Here is a 17264-nt window from a genome sequence, read left to right as displayed (position 1 = left end):
TGCTCTTGCTACCTAAAGCAGCCGTTTCTTCCTCGGCTTTTCCACATGTTAAAGAGGTCATATGCAGCAGATTCACAAGATGAACTCTGTCTTGTTTGGTCTCTTGGCTGCTTCTTCCATGAGCGGTGATTGTGGGTCCACGTAAGTTGAAATCCTTGACAACTTCTGTCTTTTCTCAGTGCATCGTGATGTTGCATATTGCTCCCATTGTGAGGATTTTGCTTTTCTTATACTGAGTTGTAATCCAGACTTCAACCCTCCATCGTTAACAGTAAGTGCTTAAAGTTCTCCTCATTTTCAGCAAGCAAGGTTGTGTCATCTGTATATCACAAGCTGTTATTATAAGTAAAGTTTAATAATAATAGCTCTGTTAAATCACACATGTTATACCACTGGGCAATTTAATTGCTAAGTGCATGTTCAAATAAAATGTGTTTCTCCAAATAAAAAGGGAAAGAATGTGCTTTATTGCAACTTCATTGAAAACAATCACAAACTTTGATCAAATTGATATATAAAAACGGGAAAATAGATAAATGGTGTTGTACTAATTTCTATGGTGACAAATAATATACCCTAAGAAATAAATAAACAAGTTAAGTAACCTGAATGAACCTCCTAAATATAATGTAATGTGACAGATGTTAAATACAAAATTGCATATGTGATATTATTCCATGTACAATAAGATTAAATATGGGCAAAACTAAACTCTAGTTTAGAGTATTAAAAAAGCCTACATAAGTGTCTAAACTAAAACCAAATGCAAAGTCAATTCTAATATGGCTAACTTTGGTGAGGAGTAAATGTTATTGAGAGGAAGCATAAATGGAGGATTCATTTTCCTCCCCCTTTCGTTTGAAATGAACGTGTGCATCGTCAAAGGCTCAAAGTCCATTCCTCATTCACTTTTCCTCCTTCCGTAGCCACGCAGACCGATATGTGGATCCGAGGGGGAAGAAATCTGGAGAGTTTTTTAGACTTGGAGTTTTCACACTTGTTTTTATTTATTTTGTTTTTAATGAAGCATGTTCTATGTAATTATACAGCCCATCTCAACAAATGACATCAGTAATATCCAATTAAGTCCTGCATAAATTTGGTTCTCTTTTTTTCCTTCCCTTCCCGTCCTGCCTCCCTCCTGTATTTTCCTCCCCCTTCCTTCTGGCCCCATCCAGTCCCTAACCTCCTCATGTTCTTCAAAATCTTATCTTTTGGTGTAAAAGCCACTTCAATTTTTCTTTATTTTCCCTTAAATTTATATTGTCGTTAAATATTTACTTAATAAAATTGACTACCTGCTAAATATAATGTTTTCTTGTTTTTTCTCTCTTACGGTGTTTACAAGAGTCATCATTGGTTTTGATTGATGCATAATATTCCATTGTATGAATGCACCAGAATTTGTTTATTCATTCCTCTATAATTAGAGTTTTCTGTTGTTTCCATGATTTTGCTATTATGGAAAGTACTGCAATAAACATAGGTGTGTATATGTCCATTTGTGTTGTATTCTTTATTTATTTAGAGTAGATATCCAGTAAAGAATTTGCAGGATCATAAAGTAATTGTACTTGTATTTATTTAAGGAAGCTCTATGCTGTTATTCATAGTGGTTATATAATTAAACATTTCCACGAGCAATTATGAGTGTTCCAATTTCTTGTAATCCTTTCCAGCATTTACTATTTTCTGCTTTTGTTTTGTTTTAAATTTTGCTGAAAGTGTCCACATGAAGGGGTATCTCATTGTCATTTTAATTTGTATTTATCTTATTACTAATAAACATGAACATTTCTTCATATGGTTGCTGGCTGCCTAGATGCTGTCTTTGGTAAATTATCTATTCATATCTTGTGCCATATTTTTATTGTGCTATTTGTAGTTCTAGTTGCAAAAATAGAGGATTGTTGTGTGCTAGCAATGGCACATATTTATTAGACTGAAGCTTGTATGAGTGCTCAAATTATACAAATATAAGTTGTGCATTTGTTCTTACACACTTTTTTGAATGGGCATTGTAGATCACAACAAAATAATTGAGTTATGGCTAAAATTCGGTATGTATTAAAATTCATCTATATTAAGTATGATAGTCAAATCATGTAATTAGCATTCCAAGTAATTTTCTGAGCAGCACTCCTATTTTAATAGGGATCACTATTAGTTTTGAGGGCTTACTCTGGCTACCTGCTAAGAACTAGCATAGGTAACCGGCATCTAGAACTAGAGAAGACAGTCTCTGCTTCCATACAATTTATAAATAGTCTGCTACCTCTAGTTCCCACACTTCTTGGACATTAATTAAGGCAGTTTGATGATATGTAATTGTTCATATCTTAATGAAATTAATACAATTTAATGACATCATTTTTACTCCAGGAGATTGTTGCTAAACTGTTGATGTTGTTAGGGGCCCTAAGATAGGTTCCATTTCACAGAAACCCCATGCATAACAGAAGGAATCCTGCCTAAGCCTGTTTCACTTCACAATGGATACTATTTTTGAGTGGCTTGTTTTAGTCACCATGTCAATCCATTTTGTGGAGAGTCTTCTTAGTTTTTGCTGACCCTCTACACTTCCCTTCATGACATTAGTATCTCCTGAGAACATGTCTAAAACTATAAAAAAAAATCTTTCTATCCTCGAGTCTCAGGAGCAATTTTCCTGGACTTAACACAGTTTTGCTAACTCTGGCAGTGCATGGCATTTCAATATTCTTTAACACTATAAATCAAATATGCTAATATATTTCTATACCTGCCTATTTTTAAGCTGCTTTTTTAATAAGAAGCCACTCCAAGGAATAAATGTGTGATATAGTCTCCCTTCGTAAAGATTAAAAATTTGAGAAGTATCGTAGGTAGTTCTACTGTATTGTATAGAAGTACTATGGCTTGGCTCAATGGGATTCTGGGAGAATAGAGGCCCATTGATTTAAATTTTAGTCTCCTTCTTAGAGTATATTCGGTAACTGATAAATAGTGAGCAAAACACATTATATGAAGATTTCAACTGGAACAGAGCCAGGGACTAGAAAAGGAGATAGCATATTTTGCAGCTTAAAGTAACCAATAGGAGAAGAGCAAAAAGCAGCCGTCAATTTGAAAGTTATTAACTTCTATGTGCATTTTTCCCTCCACTCTAGTATCTCTGCCAGGCACTCAAGTAATGCAAGAACGAGTGCCTTTTAGAGATCCAATTCACTTTCCCTAGCTCTACTTCTTAACTAATAAGCCCATTTGTGGGTAATGGATTCATGAATGAGAAAAATGAATCATAAAATACCAAATCTTTCATAGTTGCTACAAACTATTTTGTAAGCCTATTAATGTGATTTCTTTATGTTTCTCTTAAATGAAATTGAAGAATAAACATTATACTATCCTTATACTTATTTAAAAATTCAGCAACCATAGCAATTTGTTAGACGTCCTTGTGGCACACTCATTGTTAGTAATATGACAAAGGGTGTGAAAAACATTACATTGATCTTAGAGTTACTGTATATTTAACTAAACCCCATCAACCCAAATCCATTGAGTCAATTATGACAGAGAGTAACTCTTTGGGATAGAATAAAATTGCCCTATAGGATTCCCAAGGCTGTAAAACTTTAAGGAAGCAGACTACCACAATGTATTTATGTATCTATGCATTAGTGTTTTAGTATTTAAATATAGAATAATTATCCTAGTGGAGTGATGATAAAGTGCTCTGCTGATACACAACCCATCAGCTGCTCCTCAGGAGAAATAGGTGGCAATCTACTTTCTTAAAGATATACACACTCTACTTTTAAACAAATGTAAGCATTGTATACCACTTGACCGTCAGTTTATTATATTGTAGTAGCTGATAGGCTGCTATGATGCTGGAAGCTATGCCACTGGTATGTCAAATACTGGCAGCGTTGACCATAGTAGATAGATTTAGGAGAACTTCCAAATGGAGATTGACTGGAAAGGGAACCTGTGATCCATTATTATCCATTTCACCCAAGGTAACAGTCAACCATCTAGCCCTTGGCTTTCTCATGTCTTCCTTGCTCTCCCATCCCTTGACAGTCTCCAGTCTGTTGCCTTTGGTATGAAAGTCCTCACTTTGCATACCCTCCTTAAACAGTGGTCTTATATAGTATTAATCTTTTTGTGCTTCACCAATGTCACTAAGACTAATGTTCTCCAGGCTTATCCATGCATGAAGGTCATTGTGGTGTTATCATTTTTTTTGTTTATTAGGGATGCATAGTATTCCATCATGTGTATACACCAAAGTTTCTCTATAATTATGCTACAGTTGAGCATTTAGCATGTTTCCATATTCTTGCTATTGTGAACAGTGCTGCACTAAATATGGTCTGCATATGTCTGCTCGTGTTGTGACTCTACCTTCTTTAGGATATATACACAACAGACTTTTTGCTGGATCATATGGAATTTCTATTCCCAGTTGTTGGAGGCAGCTCCAAAGCATTTTCCACAGTAGTTGTTCACAGTAGTTATTCACAGTCCCACCAGAAGTGGATGAGGGTTCTATTCTCTCTGAAACATCTCCAGAATTCATTACTGTCTGGTTTTATTCTGTTTTAATTTGTCTGTACTTGAGTGTATAAGGTGGTATCTTACCATTGTTCTGATTTGCATCTCTTGAATGGCTAGTGATCATGAATATTTCTTCATACATGTGTTGGCCATTTGAATGCTTGCCTGCATAAAGTCATTTAAACACCTTCAAACTAGTTCTTATTTCATTTGTTTCTAATATTAGCTGTTCCCACACATTGTAGGAAAACAAAAAGCAAACCTACTGCTATTGACTCACTATGCCTACTCACAGTGATCCTATAGGATGGATTAGAAATGCCTCTGGGTATTTCCTAGACTGTAACTGTTGTTGAGAATAGAATGCCCTTTCTTCCAGCAGAGCAGCTGGTAGTTTCAAACTGCCAACCTTGTGTATTGCAGCCCAACTCATAACCACTGAGCCACCAGGGCTCCATCATACATTATACAGTGTAAGAAAGCAAACAAACTCTTTCCATATGAGATCTTTAATGGAATTAGAGAGGAGAGTGGAAATATGTTACTAGTGACAAGGGATAGAAATGAGGAATCAGTGCGAGGCCAATAATATGAAATCACTAAAGGTTGCATAAGAAAAAAATTCAAACCATCAGCAGAAGTTTTAGGAGGCATGAATTGGGAAGAAGTGGATGCTGGCTGAGCCTATTTAATTTGGTAAATTTAATTTGTTCCAGCTTGAGGCTGATTTTCAAAGTTGTACGATGCATTTGCATTGAAGTCATTAAACTCAGAAATGGTATATCAGGATTTTCTGTGAATTTGTTTTACAACATTCTCGGTAGCTTTAATTTCCATGGATTAAAGAGAGTTGACTGCAACATCTATATACAGGTTTTCATTTCCTCTTGTTTACTCTAATGAGACACAAGGGCATCCTGGGTTATTAATTTTTCCAGCTATTGGAGACTTGATTACTTCCTTTTCCATTTATTTTATTTTCTCCTTAGTCCTACTGGAATACCACTCTCTAAACAAATTTCCATTTACATGGTGCCTTTTCCCTTTAGGATTAGATTATTTTAAGACTGGTCAGAAATATATTTGGAAAGCAGTGTGTTATTTGGATTTTATTTTATTCCCTTGTGTTGAAAGCTTTGCTTTGGCATTAAAATATTCCATAAGAAAAGTTCAGCTGTAGAATCTTAGAAGTTTGATATTATCATAATAATCCTGAATCATTTAATGAGAATGGAGTTAACTTTTCCCTCCTTAAAATGCCATTGTTTTCATTATTCCACAAATTAGCTTCAAAGAGTTTACTAGGTTTTGTGTCTTCTATAATTGAATTACAGATTTTTGAAACGCCTTGGGAATTTTAAGCAAACATCTACATGCTTAAGAATTTCTTCTTATCCAAATATATCACCTGATTTTATGACTTAAAGAACTGAGAACATTTTTAAATTCCAGGATGTTAAATTCTATTTCACATGTTATGCTCTGATTTAAAATATATCCCAAATTAATGGTGCTTCAACCAACTAATTGGTTAATCTAATATACTTTCAGTATTTTAGATTCAAAATGTTAAAGATAGTGATTAAAAAATCATTACACTGAAATTAAATTACTGCTAAATATATGATTTAGGCTTATCTGTAAATGCATTCATATGTGATATACATATCAGTTGAAATACTATTAAAAATCATGGATTTTACATACAGTTCATAAATATATGACAGAAGAACTGAATCTAAAGGAGCATAAGGCTCTTTCTCATTTTTCTGAATCTATTTCCTTAGGTGGTTTTGCAGATTTATTGGTTTTTAATTTGGGGGGGGGGGTTCTTTGTTTTTTTGCAATAAAGTACCATGTATATATTATACACTCAATAACAGGACATTAAATATCCATCTTCCTCAAATTATACTTTTGAACACAACCAAAAATGAACCCAGTTTTCCTTTTAGACTTTAATTTCATCCTGGATACATGTAACATATGTAAGCAAGTAATTATAAAACATACCCATAGCATTCTGAGAGAGAGTAAGTATAGCAAAAAAATCTGATAGGAAAACTTAATTTCTTAATTTTTCTTCTAAAGAGAATTTCAAGAGATCACAAGCCTTAAAGAAAAGACTACATTAACAATTTAAATAGAATTTTTGTCCAGGGACTTCCAACAACAAAAAGCTCACCGCTATCTAGTTGATTTCAAATCATGGCGATCCTATAGGACAAGGTAGAACTGCCCCTGGGGGTTTCTTGGACAGCAACTCCTAAGTGGGTTAGAAATCCCCATCTCTCTCCTGTGGAGAAGCTGGTGTTTTTGAACTACTAACCTTGTGGTTAGCAGCCAGCACAAAGTGAAACCATTATGAAACCAGGCACTTCGAGGTTTTTGTTTAGTACTTTTTTTATGTGACTCGATTGTAATTTACGTTAAACATATACATAAACCCAAACATATTATATTTCTAAAATTGATTTTAGTCAAACATAAAAAGTATAGCAATAATTACCAGGCATCATGGCTTCTGGAGGTGTGCTTTATGACACAGATAAAAGTAGAGACCCATCTATGCAGTTCTCAGAGCAGCCTTATACTTATTCTACATTTAGGGTTTCATTTGAGAGATAGTTTGTTCTTCAGATTAATTTCAGAAGAATTATAAAACCATGCATACACATTGTCAACAATAATGGCAATATCAGAATTATAAAGCACATTGCTTAATGGAATAGTTTGTAAATTTATCTGTAAAAATTCTTTATATTATACATATTTTCAAAATGGTGGTAACCATGATTATTGCCCTGAACTCTAGAATACTATTAATTTTTCCTAATATATACACAAGATTTTATGTTGTGTTTGTAATTACTATTTTGTTTGAGAGATAGTTAGGCTCTATGAGAGTCCAAACAACAGATCGGTAGTAAGTTGATTAGGAGGTAGATGAAGTTCATGCTCCAGAAAGTCAATGGCTTTTCCTCTGAAGCCCTGGTGTGTGTGTGTCAGCTTGACGCTTAGACTGTGGTGTTGGCTGTTCGGAGGTGCCACTGAGTTGGTTCTAAGCCACAGCGACCATCTACACAACAGAATGAAACTCCGCTAAGTCCTGTGCCAGTCTCACAATGGATCCTGTGCTTGAGCTTATTTTTGCAGCCACTGTCTCAATCCTTCTATTTGAAAGCCTTTCTCTTTTTCACTGCTCCTCCACTGTACCAAGAATGTCCTTCTCCACGGACTGGTCTCTCCTGGGAATATGCTTATCGTGTATAAGACAGAGTCTCCCCATCTCTGTTAGTCTGGGTAGACTAGAGAAACAAATTCATAAACACGCATATGCATATAAAGGAGAGGTTTATATACAAGAGCAATTCTTCTTTGGTCTTCCTTATTCAATGCCCAACTTTCACATGCATACTAGGTAGTGGATAATACTATGGCTTGTGTGAGGTGCATCTTAGTACTCAAAGGATTATCTTTGTTCTTAATACTTTAAAAAGGTCGTGTGCACCAGATTTACCTAATGCAGTATGCCAACTTATCTGCTAACTGCTGCTTCCATGGGCTTTTCTTGTGTATCCATGCAAGACAAAATCCCTAACAATTTCAACCTTTCCTATATCATGATGTAACCTTGTAGTTCAGTTGTGAAGATTTAAGGTTTCCATACAAAGAGTTGTAATCCATATTGAAGTCTACAATCTGTGGTCTTCATCAGCAAATACTTCAATATTTCTTGACTTTCTGCAAGCAAGATTCTGTTATTTGTGTATCGAAGGTTGTTAATAAATCATCCTCCAATCCTGATGCCATAATCTTATGCATGTTATCTCGGTTCTCTGATGATTTGCTTAGTGTAGAGATTTAAAAAATATGATAAGCAGATACAACCCGGATGCACAGCTTTCCTGATTTTAATCCATAAATTAATCCCCTGTTCTGTTTGTTCAACTGTGTCTTGATCCATATACAAGTTCTGAAATGGCACGTTGAAGTATTCTGGAGATCCATTTCTTCTCAAGGTTATCCAGACTTTTATTACTATAATATAATATGGTAATCAAACAATATGGCTAGAAAATCACAGAAACCCTTATTAAATATCAAAATGTGAAATGATTTTTGATGAATTCTCCACATAGAGTGTGCACTTCTGAAGGTGATGTTTACATCTCCCTAACACTGCCCTGAAGAATTCCATGCTGTTTGATTTACACACCTTCAAATGGCATTTGGGGAAACCGCAAGGAACTTAAATTACACTTCTTTTTATTGCTTTTTGAGTTTGGGGACAAAAGGAATCTGAAGGAGCAAGATCAAGGTTGCAGGGAGGATAGGGAAAGGTTCCCCAATGAAAATGAGCTTAGAACTTGCTATCCTCAAAGAATGAACAGGCTCATTGTCCTGATGGAAAAATAAAAATACCTCCACACAGCTTTCTGGGTCTTATAGTCATCAATGTATTCTTCTTAAAACATCTCCCTAATAAAGCCCCATGATAATCTAGTATCCTTCCGGAAATTCTATCAAAATTACTTCTTTGGTATCCAAAGAAGAAAACGGTTACCATAGCCTTCTGACTTGACACATTAATCGTCTTCTAAAAAGCTTACTTATTGTTTTTGAAGTAATTTTTCCTAAAGTTATAAACCACTCCATCAATATTAAGATGATGATACAGTTTTATAGTAAATTTAAATGACACAATATATGTCATTCTATATTTTACATATGACGTTTACCTATTTTATCTTAATACATTTATATGGATTTGTAACCCAACAATATTAAAAGGATAGATGAAATCTTATCTTTAAAAGAGAATATAGAAGAATTGAAAAATATTTTAGGATTAAAAAAATGCACAGAAAGTACAGAGAGTTTCCAGGAACCCCGTCAACTTCTACATGCACTTAATCCGATTAACATTTCACACCAGTGTTATGTGATACAATTGATGGGCAATTGAGGATACATTATTACTGACTAAACTTTCTCCAGGTCTTTGAAAACTTGGTAGCTCATCTCTTTTTACCACCAGGAAACTAATATTTTTTATCACTAAATATTATTTAAGCATATTGATGTACCACTTTTATACATTAAGGTCCACTCTTTGTTTTGTAGATTTTTATGGGATTTGATATATATATCACATTCATTATAATGTTGTCATGCAACATTGTTTCAGGTCTTTAAATTATCCTATGCTTCATCTTCAGATCTTTTTTTCCCCCATCCAGTTGAACTTCTGGCAGCTGTTGCGCTCTCCCTACACTTTTGTCTTTTCTAGAATTCCATAGAGTTGGAATAACACAGTCTCCAGCTGTTTGTTTTGCTCCTTTCATTTAAAATAACACAGCTTTAGTGTCATCAATTTCATTTTTCTTCAGAGTGACCCTACAGGATGCCTGGAACTAACTCTCACACTCTGAGACTTTGGGAGTAGAAAGCCTCATCTTTCTGTATTATGCATGTAAATTCCCCCAGGTTTTTCAATAGTTGGATAGCTCTTTCCTTTTTATCACTGAGAAGCTTAGTTCTCCCTTTGTAAGAGTCACTGAAGATTATTCCGTAGTATGGCTGCACCACAGCTTATACACGCACCTGTTGAAGGACATCTTGGTTGCTGGGAAACTTTGCTATTTACAAACAAAGCTGCAATAAACATTCATGTTCAGGCTTTTGAGGGCAGATATCTTTTCATCTCTTTAGGTAAATATTTAGATGTGTGACTAAAATTATACTAAGCCTATGTTTAACTATCTAAGACACTGTCAGGTTCTCTTTAAAAGTAGCTTGCCAATTAAAAAAATTTTTCTGCTAACAATAAATAAGGGCTTTTTGTTCCAACTTCTCTTCAGCGATTGGTGTTGCCAGAGTTTTCTATTTTAGTTATCTTAATACATGTGTCAAGAGCCCTGGCATCACCGTGGATAAGTATTTGGCTGCTGCTCTGACTGTAAATGAGCTGTAATGGGTCTTCTATCCTTCGTCTCTGTGGCTCCCACCGAATGCTTTGCTGAGTACACGCAGCAAAGGTGTAGAGGAGTCTAAAGAAAGTGTTGGACAGTTTTGCCTGAGTATAAGATAGCAGCTTTAGGAGCAGGACGAGAGAATCTCATATCCAACAAGAGGAGCCAGGCTTGCCTGAGATGCCTACAAGGAAGACTAGTGGCAGTAGAGGCAATGTAGGAGGAGCTATGAGGGAACATGAGACAGAGCTCCTAGCACCATGACCCATGGAAAAAAGTGAACTTGAGTGCTTTGGGGCAGGAGACTGACTGACTTGAAGATGGGGTTCCCTTTGGTCATTTATCAGCACTCAAAGAACTTTGGAAAACTCAAGGCTAGTGGCTTGTGTGGCTAAGAGAGTGAGGCTTTCGACATGAGTGAGAAAAGGTGTTGCTGTGGACGAAGAACTGTTTCCTGGTCCTCACTTGTGTTAACCTGTCACCATATCTACTCAGTCCTCATAATCATGAGTACTGCCGGCTAGGTCTCTGTGGCCACTGCCACAGAGTGTTGAACTCAACAGAGAAGTAGCGGGTCATGGGAGACATGGTTGGCGTCAGAATAAGGTAAACGAATTTGGATGATAGAGGCATGTCCAATCGCTGGCTTACAGAAATCCTCTGGGACAAAGTGGAGCTGGATTTTCTTTCCCCTTTGAGTAGCCAGATGAGGGCAGATGTGTCCTCCTTACTATTTATTAAGATACTACATGAATGGTTGATGTTCCAACTATACCAGAGCACCCTAAGAGAAAGACGTGCCAGTTATCATGGGAAAAGATTGCAGCCTTGAAAACCCAGTGAGGTAGGTCTATTTGCTGATGTCCAGGGCCTCGATGAGTTGGAATCAACTAAATGGCAATGGGAATGACTATGTCCTGCTTATTGTTGCTGCAGTTCCCAGTTCCCAAATGGCACATGAAAGGAGCCCAGGGGGGCGCAGTGGGTTAGCGGTGGGGCTGCTGACCTCAATGTCAGAAGCTGGAACCCAGGAGCTGTTCGAGAAAGATGAGGCAATCCATTCCTATAAAGATTGATAGTATCAGAAACCCAAAGGAGCACTTTCATCCTGTGAATATATATGAATAGGGTTTTTTTCTCTACTTAAAATTTCTAGCCCATTACTTAAAAGGGCTATTATTGATTTATTTTTTGCCTAGGTACATCTTTAATGTTTCAAAATGAGTGTTTGGCCTGTGAGCAGCAAGATCCAGGGAGAGATCTCGGCCTGCCACTGCGCTGTCCAGACTGCTGAGCTCCCATTTGTCCGCCGCCACCCACCCTGGACACAGAACATGAAGCTACGGATAAAAGCGAGCTGGTGCAAGAGGCCAAACTGGCCTCGGAGGCTGAACGATGGGATGACGTGGCAGGCTGCCTGAAGTCTGCAACTGAGCAAGGAGCTGAGTGATCCCATGAGGAGAGGAATGTTCGGTCAGCTGCTTAGAAAGCATGTTGGAACCTATAGATCATACAGGAGGGTCCTCTTAAGTACTGAGCAAGGATGGAAGATGCTGAGGGGAAAACAATAGAAGATGGCACAAGATTAGAGAGAGAAAACTGAGACCAAAGAGAGATATCTGCAATGATGTACTGTCTCATTTGGAAACGTTCTTGATCCCCAGCGTTTCATGAGCAGAGAGCAAAGTATTTTGGTTGCAAATGAAAGATTACCTTTGCTTGGCTGAGGTGGCTGTTGGTGATGACAAGAAAGGGATTGTGGATCAGCCACCACAAGTATCCCAAAAAGCATCTGAAACCAGCAAAAAGGAAATGCAGCCAGCGCACCCTATGAGCTTGGGTGTGGCCCTTACTGCCTCATGTTCCACTGTGAGCTTCGGAACACCCCGATGAAAGCCATCTCTCTTCGAATGCCGTCGTTGATGAAGCCGTTGCTGAACTTGACACATCCGGTGCAAAGTCGAACAAAGACAGCACACAGACACTGCAGTTCCTGGGAGACAAGTCGACAGTGAGGACATCAGGCACCCAAGGAGAGGACGTCGAAGCAGGGAAGGAGGGAAAGTGGAACCAGCTTTCCAACTTTCACACAGTAGATCCATGCTGTCCCACAAATAGTGTTTGGTTTACAATTGATGACAGGCTTATGTTTCTTCTATTTGAATTTCTATAGTCCCCGTGTGTTTTGTATGTTTAATATTAGGGGAGTAGAGCCAGTTAACATTTAACAAGTTACATGTTTTCATCTTGAGAAGGTCAAAATAGGGATGTGGAATTTTTATACAAGTTAGAAGTGTTTGACATAGTACTTTGGGTACATTGTGGCTTTACAGGGGCCAGTGTTAAAACAGCTTCTATGTCTAAGCAAAGAAAACTGCCAACATATCGGTTTGTCCTGGTTGGGGAGAAATGGAATAATTGGTTCCAGTCGCAGGTGTAGTTAGTGTGGATACTTTAAGATTCAGAACACTTAGCAAATCTGTGGTAGAAGTTGATAACCTGCCCCTCATCTCCCCCCCAAAAAAGAAAGAAATAAAGAACAGAAAAGAAATAGACAGCCCACGTTAGCGGGCTAACATGTACTATAAATAGTACATGTTAAAGCACGCATATCGACGGAATACACAATCTCCATCTGCACACTTTCACCTGCAGCTGGAGAAGGATTCCTTTAGACAAAGTGTGACCCCATTTACTTAGAAGAGCAGAGACAATTCACATTCCATTATTTGTAAAGCTATCTGCTGTTTGCTGTCATTCTTTTTGCTAAACTCATTTTATTTGTATTCAAATGTTTTGGGTAACCTAAGAACACATGTACAAGATGCAGTAAAAATGAATTTCTTGGTATCCGTTACTTCTTGTATATCAAGAGCAGTAGTAAAAAAAAACAAACAAAAAACCCATGTATTTAACTTCTTTTAGGTGTTTTGTTTTCGTGATATTTTTGATATTTGCCTAACCTGAATGTGCTGTAAAAATTGTTAACAGGGAAATAACTTGAGATGATGGCTAGCTTTCTTTAATGTCTCATGAAATTTTCATGAACAATCCAAGCATAATAGTTAACAACATGTATTAACTTGAAGTGGAATAAAAATTTTATGAATGGGAAATAAATGAGTGTTTGATCTTCATATCATAAATTCCTTCTATAAAATAAGTTCTTTTGTCTAGTTGTCCTTCAATGCCATTAGAGGGTTTTTGTTTGTGTGGGATAGGGATGGGGGGGAGGGAGTGTTTATATTTTTCTTGCTGGGATGATAAGTGCATTAGGAAGAAATACCTTGGCCAGACCTAGAAACAATTTCAACTTTTTATTTATAGTAAAATAAGGAAAGAAACTTAGGTTTTACCAATGCAAAAACTTATAACATTGTGTTTCCTTATACAGTGCCTTAGTGAGAGGGCAGGGAGGAACCACAGTAAACCTAATAACCCTGAAGGGGACAAAAATCTAAGCCAGCATGCGTTTTCACAGTTTGATGTTTAGAGTCTACATAGCTTTTCTAGTTCAGTGTGATGCAATATAGTATATTCTTACCTCGGTTTTATGTCCAATAGAATTATATTCTAGATATTGAATAATTATTTAACCCTTTCTTGTGTTTCATTTTAGGAAGTACATATGAAATAACCAGAAATATAAATATGTTACAGCAGGGAAAAGAAATTCTGGCATATTGTGTAGAAAAAGTGGATTTTTAGACCAACTGAACACTATGATTCAAGTTTCTAGGAGAGTGACAAATATTTTTTCATTTCTTATATTTTCCACAAAATCAAATATTAGTATGAAGGAAGTTTGTAAAAACAAAAATCGAATAAATTTGTTTGTTATAATGTCATTTTAGTTATATAAGCCAAAGATCAGGTGATTATCTTCTGATTTAGAGCATGCTTGGTGTTATTTGACGTTATTTAGCATTGCTATAACACATTAGGGCTCTAAAGCACAGAAAAGTAATAACAGTGTTCTTGTATTTCTAGGCAGATTAAGTCACAACTACAATTCTTTAAACTTCAATTAAGGTGCAAAGGGAATAGAAAGATTTCTATGGCAACTTAAAATCAAGCTTTCAAAAGACAAGAAAATTATATTCATCATATTCATTATTTTTTTAAAGAACTCTGGCAGTTTTCATAAAGTGTAATTTTATTTTACAGAAGGTATGTACCTCATCATAACTACCCTGTACTTGCCTAGAAGCTATAATATTCCAGCTTCAATTAAATATCATTTCTCAATTTCTCTGATTAAATGTCCTGGCCCTCTAATATTTTCTGGGTTTTGTTTGTTTGTTTTTATTAGAAGCAAACCGCACAGCTGTCTAGCTTGGAACACGTTGTTCTAAGCAACATTTTAACATTTGCACTGCTAGATAAGGCAAATTTACATTACACAAGGGTAAAGTATGGTTTTGTAAATGCTAGAATTCTCAGCAGCAGTAATAACTAAAAATATGTGTCACACAAAGACATGTGCATGCACATCAAAATATAGAATGTCCAATGTGAGTATATTTATGTGTATACATAGGTGTGTCTGTAGGGGCATGTATATATGTTAATATGTGATGGATATATGTTCATATATAAAGGTAAGCCCAAGAGAGACACAGTTGCAGATACTTCCAAAACTTGTCCAAATACCTAGCCGAATTGTTTTACTGGATAAGAGGACTTATCATAGCTTGTGTATCCTGAAACCAAAAACACAAATAATCAAATCAAAAAAACTAAATGAAGATTGGCTACCACTACTGAATTTTCTGGTCAGTAATGAGGAAAACAATAAATGGTTCCAGAGGGAATGGAAGAAAATTGCAGCACAAAACTGAAATTAAAAAAAAAGTAAGGGGATGCCTTGCAAGTGGAATTCAAACCACTCTCAGAGATGACATTTCCATCAACTGAAACAAACCCCCAAGGCAAACCCACTGTTTCTTCAGGACAAAGTCAAACTGTCTCAGGATTTCCAAAGATGTAAATCTTATGGACGCAGATTGTCACATCTATTTATCCAGGAACAACAAACAAAGAAAAAAAACGTGGTCTGCAATTGTGGTCCACCATCCTGCGCTTGAACCACTGCACCACTGGAAGTCCCTTTCAATAACACAGTGTCTCCTAAAATAAAGAACAGCACTGTGGGTTCTTTCTCCTTCTTAATAACAATGAGTGTTACATGGAACTGTGTGTGACCTCCTCCCTGGGGGACAAACAACCAAAAAGTGGATGAAGGGAGACGTCGGACAGGGCAAGATATGACAAAATACCCATTTATAAACTACCAAGGGCTCATGCGGGAGGGGGAACAGGGAAGGAGGGGAAAAATGAGGACCTAATGTCGGGGGTTTAAATGGAGAGAAAATGTTTTGAGAAACGATGTACAAATGCGCTTTACACAATTGATGTGTGTATGGATTGGGATAACAGTTGTATGAGCCCCTAATAAAATGTTAAAAAAAAAATAACAATGAGTGAAATGCAAGGGTAAACATTTACCATAAGTCACAGATTCCCAAACTTATTTGACCTGCTAGCCATTTTCAGAAAAACAATACAAAACAAACAAACAAAAAGACCCTGGCCATTAAAAACGTTTGAGCTTTAACCCTTAATCCAGAATAGTGGATGTATCTGCATTTGAAGCCCCTGTTGTTCCAGCATCCCAGGAGAACAGTATCACCCACTTGGAAAATGGTGCTGAGAAAGTCAGGGAAATTAGATTAAAACTGACAGAGTAGCCAGAATGCAACTAGTGAGAATATTTACACATGGCAAAAAATATAACTGCCATTGAATTACACTTGATTATTTAAAAGGAAACACAGAGAAAAAATAGCAAAGTAATAATTATGTTTCTCTTAGCAGAGCTAGAACCAGCAAAAATTTTCCTGTAAAGACTGCTTATTACTTTCCATCAAATCAGCTCCAACTCATGAAAACCACAGTGACAGCACACAAACTCTTCTGGGTCCTGCATCATCTACACAGTCACTGGTATGTTCAAGTTCATTATTGCAGCCTTTTAGCTGCCTTTTAATCTGACCTCATTTTTCAGCTTCATATTGAATAATGTTCTGTTGTGAATTATAAGAATTCATTGGCTAGATTTCAGAAGTAGATAGCCTGCCTTTGCTTCCTAATTTTAGTCCAGAATCTTTTGAAATTTATCATTGGTGACCATACATGTTTTGCTGTTAGCATTGGCAACACAAGTCACTAGAGTAGGAAGACTACCCAGACTGGTGATAGTTTAAAGAAGCAAATACTTTAGATTCTTTGACTGAATGGTTTTTAGCACAACCTCTAAGTTTATCCATTGTAACAAGAAATTCAAAGGCAAAATTTCAATGAATTAGTGTGCCTTTGTCTACATAAAACATTATTTACAAATGTAGACAAAAGCGTATGCCCCTTAATTTATTGACTTCTGAAGTAGAGCATCAAATAGACTATAAAAGCAAAATTATTTATAGATTTTATAGTAGGTAATTTTACTATAATAGAGGAAGTAATTTCATTAGAAAATACTTTTACAAGATAACTTGATATAAGATCAGTAGTACATATACTGAAAATATTCTCAAATGACAAATATCAAGAGGGATGAGCTCAGGATGTCAGGTAAGTGGTTTTATTTTTCCTTGATATTGTTCTGGTTGTTCAAAGTTATTTCATTTTTGCTTTTCATTAGCATACATTATTTGAAAATAAACATGGGTATGTCTTAAATAA

General features: G+C 36.2%; 1 pseudogene; it reads left to right on the top strand.

The window, feature by feature from the left end:
* Positions 1-10124: 10124 nt before the first annotated feature.
* Positions 10125-12693, top strand: LOC101642777 (annotated as a pseudogene).
* The last annotated feature ends 4571 nt before the right edge of the window (positions 12694-17264 follow it).

The sequence above is a fragment of the Echinops telfairi genome, unplaced genomic scaffold, assembly GCF_000313985.2.
Source record: "Echinops telfairi isolate 266 unplaced genomic scaffold, ASM31398v2 ScPeMD7_7424;HRSCAF=8462, whole genome shotgun sequence".
In the NCBI taxonomy this organism is placed as follows: domain Eukaryota; kingdom Metazoa; phylum Chordata; class Mammalia; order Afrosoricida; family Tenrecidae; genus Echinops; species Echinops telfairi.
Note: the sequence above shows the minus strand (reverse complement) of the source record. Positions and strands in the feature narration are given on the sequence as shown.